General features: G+C 33.3%; 1 pseudogene; it reads left to right on the top strand.

Annotated features, from left to right (window-relative positions):
* Nucleotides 1–209: 209 nt before the first annotated feature.
* Nucleotides 210–6035, top strand: LOC106559519 (annotated as a pseudogene).
* Nucleotides 6036–6356: the final 321 nt, after the last annotated feature.

The following is a 6356-nucleotide window of genomic DNA, read 5'->3' as shown; positions in this document are numbered from 1 at the left end:
AGTAGCCAAGATATGAAAGCAACCTAAGTGTTTATCAATAGACAGATGAATAAGGAAGTTGTGGTATATTTATATATAATAGAGCACTATGAAGTCATAAAAAAGGTAAGATTGTGTTTGAAGGGTATTATGCTAAGTGAAATAAGTCAGACTAAGAAAGAAAAATACCATATGATTTCACTCATGTATGGAATCCAAAAAAGGGAAGAATGAACAAGCATAAAGCAGATCAGACCTATGGAGAACAAACTGATGGTTGCCAGAAACTAGGGGTTGTAAAAGGTTGGGCAAAATGGGTGAAGAGGAATGGGAGATATAGGTTTCTAGTAATGGAATAAATAAGTCAGGAAAATAAAAGCGCCACATAAGGAATATAGGAAATTATACTGTAAGAGCAATGTACAGGGAGAGATGGTAACTACACCTGTGAATACAGCATAAAGTATAAACTTGTTAAGTCACTATGTTGCACATCTGAATCTAATGTAATATTGTGTGTTAACTACTAAAAACAAACAAATAAACATAAAACCAAAAACCAAGCCAAAGCAAAACATAGCAAAGATAAATATTTCATAGAAAAAGAAGCAGGAAATACAAAAATAATAATAATTAATAATAATAATAATAATAAAGTTACTTTTGCTCTAGGATAAGAGGCTGAGAATCAATTTTGAGAAATTTGAAGTGAAAAGCAAAAGTTGAAATCCTAGATTTCTGAAAGATTGGAAATCTGCTAAACAATCCTCTATTTATACTTAATTACATAAACTGCACAGCTGTAGGTCTTGCAGACACAGAATCCTAACTTCAAGATGTTTAGGAAATTTCAATTTATAAAATTGGCCTAATGTGATTTTATATTGTTCATTCTATTATATGGTTGTGGAAGCAAAAGAAAATTCTCTCTGAGGAAATGTAATATTCTTCTAGTTATTAATTCTTCAAATTATGTCACAAAAATTTCCAAAATACATTGCCTTACTACACATTTAAAATAATTGAGGCATAAGATAAGGCAAATCATTGTGTCTGAGAACCAACAGAAATTACTGACAACTGATATAATCTCACTAAAATTCTTTATAGAAAAAAGATATTCTTTCTACTAGATAGAAAAGCTGAAATTAAAAATGTCACCAAGGAACTTAAAAATATAAGCACACATTGCAGATTTGCAATGTAACCAACACTTCTTGCAAAAGAACCACCTAGAAATTCTAGAAATGAAATACACACTAATCTAGATTAAGACATCAATAAGAAGGATTAATAGCAGTACTAGATTTTTTTTTCCAGATTTAAAATTTTGGAGGAGGGGGCATGGTAAATGTAGTCAGAAAATATAATGTGTATTTAATTGGAGCCAGCAGAAATGGAAGGAAATGTGGAAGAAAAAAAAATATATATATATATATTTTAATCCATGAGAATTTCCTCTAATTGATAAAAGAAAGAATCTGTAAATTTTAAGAAGCCAAGATTAGTACCAAGGAGGTAGATAAAATCTATATACAAACACAGTCTTTTAACCTAAAGAAAATCAAACACAAAAAGAAATTTTAAAACAGTTTATCAGAAAGGGAGACAGAACATAAAGACTCCTAACTCTGGGAAACGAACTAGGGGTGGTGGAAGGGGAGGAGGGCGGGGAGTGGGGGTGAATGGGTGATGGGCACTGCGGGGGGCACTTGACAGGATGAGCACTGGGTGTTATTCTGTATGTTAGCAAATTGAACACCAATAAAAAATAAATTTATTATAAAAAAAGAAAACAGTTTACATTTAAGCTAGTAACAGTTAACAACCACTAGGTTCCTAGATGACTTCTAATACCAGAATAGAAGTAATATAGCAGGATAATAATATTTTAATACATAGATTGAAAATAATTGCCAACCACATATTTTAAATACAGAAAAAATATTAAAGAATGGATGTGAAAAATCACATTTCTAGATAGACAAATTCTGGTAAGACCCACCATCAGCAAGCCTGTCATAAAGTGAATACTTAGAGTTTTCTTCAGGATGAAGAAAAATGATCTCAGTTGTCATTTTGGAAATGCAGAAAGGAATGGAGAGCAACAGAAATGAAAAGGTATACATCCACCAAGATATCTAAACTCTGGGCCATAAAACACACTTCAACACATTTAAAGTAACCGAAATCACACAGTATTTGCTCTCAGACCACAATGGGATTTAACTAGAAATCAATAACAGAAAAGTGGAAAGTCCCAAAATATGTGGAGATTAAACAATATGCCACTAAGTAACACATTCACCAAAGAAGCAATCGAAAGAAAAACTTTAAAGTATTTTCAGCAAAATGAAAATTGAAAGCACAACTTAACAATATTTGTGGATGCAGTGAAAGCAGTAGTTAGAAGTTTGCAGTGTTGAAAATACTTATTAGAAAAAAGAAAAGAAAAAAAATCACTAGTCTAAATCCCCACCTTAGGAAACCAGAAAAAGAAAAGCAAATTAAATCCAAAGTAAGCAGAAGAAAATAAATAACAATAACAGAAATCTATGAAATTAAAATAATAAATCAATACAGAAAAATTGATGAAACTAAAACCCACTTATCATTTTTTTAATATTTTATTTATTTATTCATAATAGACACAGAGAGAGAGAGGGAGAGACACAGGCAGAGGAAAAAGCAGATTCCCTGCAAGGAGCCCAATGCGGGACTCAATCCTGGAACCCGGGATCACGACCTGAGCCAAAGGCAGACACTCAACTGCTATGCCACCCAGGAGTCCCTAAAATCCCTTTCTTTGAAAAGATCAATAAAATTGACAAGCCTCTAATCAGATTAACAAAGGAAAAAAGGATACAAATCATCAATCAGTCAAGCTTAAAAAAATAAAAAATAAAATAAATGAAAGAGGGGGCATTATTACAAATCCCATGGATATTAAAAAAGATAATAAAGGGGGCTGCCCAGGTGGCTCAGCAGTTTAGTGCCGGCTTCAGCCCAGAGCATGATTTTGGAGACCCAGGATCGAGTCCTGTATGGGGCTTCCTGCATGGAGCCTGCTTCTCCCTCTGCCTGTGTCTCTGCCTCTCTCTCTCTCTCTCTCTCTGTCTCTCATGAATAAATAAATAAAATCTTTTTTAAAAAGATAATAAAAGAATACTATGGACTCTATACCCATAAATACTCTGTACCTATAAATTTTATAACCTAAAATAAATGGACACATTCCTTGAATGTACAATCTGCCAAAAGTCTTTGACAACTACAATAGGCCTATATTTTAAAGATATTAACTCAATAATTAAAACCTTCCAAAACAGAAAGTACCAGGTCCAGATGAGTTCACTGGTAAATTTTATCAAGGATTTAGGGTGGAAATTATACTAATTTTCTACTATTTCTTTCAGAGGACAAGGAGAGGGAATACTTTCTAACTCATTCTATGAATCCAGCATTAACCTAATACCAAAACAAAAGATATTTTAAAAAAAGAAAACAACAGTTCAATATTACTCCTGAATAGAGATGGAAAAATCCTAAAGAAAATATCAGGGAAAAAAGAAAAAGAAAATATCAGGGAGTTTAATTATACAACATGACCCAGTGGGATTTATAACAGGTATGTAAGGCTTACTCAACATTTGAAAATCCATTAGTGGATTCATCACACCAACAGGCTAAAAAAGAAAACTTACATAATCATGTCAATAGATGCAGAAAGGGCATTTGACAAAATCCAAAACCTATTCATAATAAAAACTCTCAGTAAAGTAGGAATAGTAGCAAACTTCCTCAAATTGATAAAGAATATCTACAAAGCATATAGCTAACATCATAATTAATGATGAGAAACTTGAAGAGTTCTCACTAAGATCAAGAACAAAGCAAGGATACCTCCCCTCACCACTGTTTTTCAACATCTTATTAGGTGTCCTTGCTAAGAAAAAGTTATTAGCACTCCCCCAAATTCAAATACTTAGGTATAAATATAACAAAATAAATACAAACTCTTCATGATGAAAACTACAAAATTCTCACAAATGCAATTAAAAAACTAAATAAATGGAGAGATATTCCATGTTCATTAATATGAAGACTCAATATTGTCAAGATACCAATTCTTCCTGACTGATCTATAGATTCAGTGTAGTTCCCATTAAAATCCCAGCAAGTTATTTTGTGGATATTGGCCAATTCTGAGGCAAAAGACCCCAAATATCCAACACTATATTGAAGAAGAACAAAGTTGGAGGAAAAACCCTACCCAATTTCAAGACTTGTCCTGAGTGCTACAGTAATCATGATAGTGTGCTATTGCAAAGTAATACACAAATAGATTTATGAAACAGATCAGAGAAATTAGAAATAGACTCCAAAAAGTGATGAACTTATGTAGCACAGAGGTTTTATGGGTTGGTGGAAATAACATGTATGATACCATGATAGAGGATACATATCATTATACTTAGCCCAAACCCATAGAATGTATAACACCAAGAATGAAGCATAACATCATAACAAAGTATGGACTTTGGGTGTTTATGATATGTCAATGTAAGTTCATCAATCTTAAAAAAAATGTACCAATCTAGTGGAATGTTGATAATAGGGAAGGCATTGAACTACTCTAAAAAAAGTCTAAATCTAAAAATAGTTAGTGTGCAAATTTAAATGAACATTGGCTACATAGTTGTAACAGTATCACATTATAAGGGATTAAAAAAGATTGGAATAAAAAATAGGAAAATAGCACTTAAATTCAGAAGATGAATAAAACCAATAATGTTTATCCTCCATTCTGTTTCCCCAGATTGTTAGCTTGCACTCTCAATTTCTGTTAGCTTGCACTCTCAATTCCCTGAAATTCTTGGCCAAAAATGCTTGGTCACTGGAATATAAAAACCTATTCTTTTCCATGGGTCAGTGTAACACTGAGGCACTGTTTTCCTTGCCATTCCCTACACATTGTTGCTGTTTCTCCTAGAAGCCCTTCTTTAATACATTACCAACAGATAATACCTAATCTTAAGATCTGCTCTGCCAAAGATGGAAAAATCCTAAAGAAAATACCTAATACCTATCTGCCAAAGATAGTTTTCAATTTGGATCTAATAGTGTTTATCAATGCATGGAAGGGAGTATAAGATCCAAAAAACATTAACTTTGATCAGTCAAGCTTGCATGGTATAGTCTTTAGCCTATGACCAGTTAAAAGTAAAAGAGTTACAACTTCTAAATTAAGTAGAAAAATCAAAGGATAATAAAAATAATCAAATCAAGAGAATGCAAAAAGGGGGAAGAAAATAATCACAAAATAGGACAAACAAAAACCATACTGTAAGATGATAAATTTAAAAATCAATATATAACTGGTTACACTATTATTCCTACAAATATGTTTAGCAAAAACAAACAAAAAGCAGATATAGCAGGCATTGGATAACATCAGCATGGCATTTGCAGGGCTCACTTCCAATGCAAGACTAGTCATCAACAGGGCCTGGGAGGAGTGCCAGAGCTACGGAGTAACCATGGAGGACTGGGTCCCCATGGAATGGCTATGTCACCAATCTGAAGCAGTGTTAAATGCAGAGAAATGGACACAGGATGTTTGTCATCTCTTCCCTTTTTGTGGAGTTTGATTTTGATAGCACCACCAGAATCCATCAGACTGATGCTTGGTGGATATACCATGCCTAGAAGGCCAATGCCATAGGCTGGGATACCAAGGCAGGACTTGAATTTCCAGAGAATAATTATACCAACAAAGCCAGAGACACAGAGAACCCAAGAAAGATGGCAAGCTGCTTATCAAGGCCCTCCCAGAAGTGGTTCAGTCTGGTAGCAAAAACATGGAACTGGCTGTCATGAGGCAAGATCAATCCCTCAAGATCTTAAATCCTGAAGAAATTGAGAAATATACTGCTGAAATTGAAAAAGAGAAAGAAGAAAGTGGAAAGAAACAAAAAAGAAAGCATAATGATGATGAAATCTTGGTTGTTGTGCTTTTTAAATTCAGCATGGGTGATTCTCCAAATGACATGTAAGCATTTCCATTCCTTTATCTACTGTCCGAGTGTCCTGCAATTAACTCCTGGATTTGTTAAAACAACTATCGCCACAACAGGTACATTGAAAACATGCTATATGATTATTCCATTCATATTCAATTAAAAAAAACAGTTGCACCTAAATCATAGTGTTTAAGGGTTTGTACTTATATAGTAAAACTATAACAAGGAAAGTAAACAATCACTTTTTGAACTGAGGAAGAAATATCAGCACAGTGATTACTTTGAGCAAAGAAGGATTTTTTTGTTGGTGTTGTTGTTATCTGTAATTTTTAAGTGGAATTGTCTGTAATGGTT

This window comes from Canis lupus, chromosome 11 (assembly GCF_011100685.1).
Source record: "Canis lupus familiaris isolate Mischka breed German Shepherd chromosome 11, alternate assembly UU_Cfam_GSD_1.0, whole genome shotgun sequence".
Taxonomy (NCBI): Eukaryota; Metazoa; Chordata; class Mammalia; order Carnivora; family Canidae; genus Canis; species Canis lupus.
This window is presented reverse-complemented; position numbering and strand designations above follow the sequence as displayed.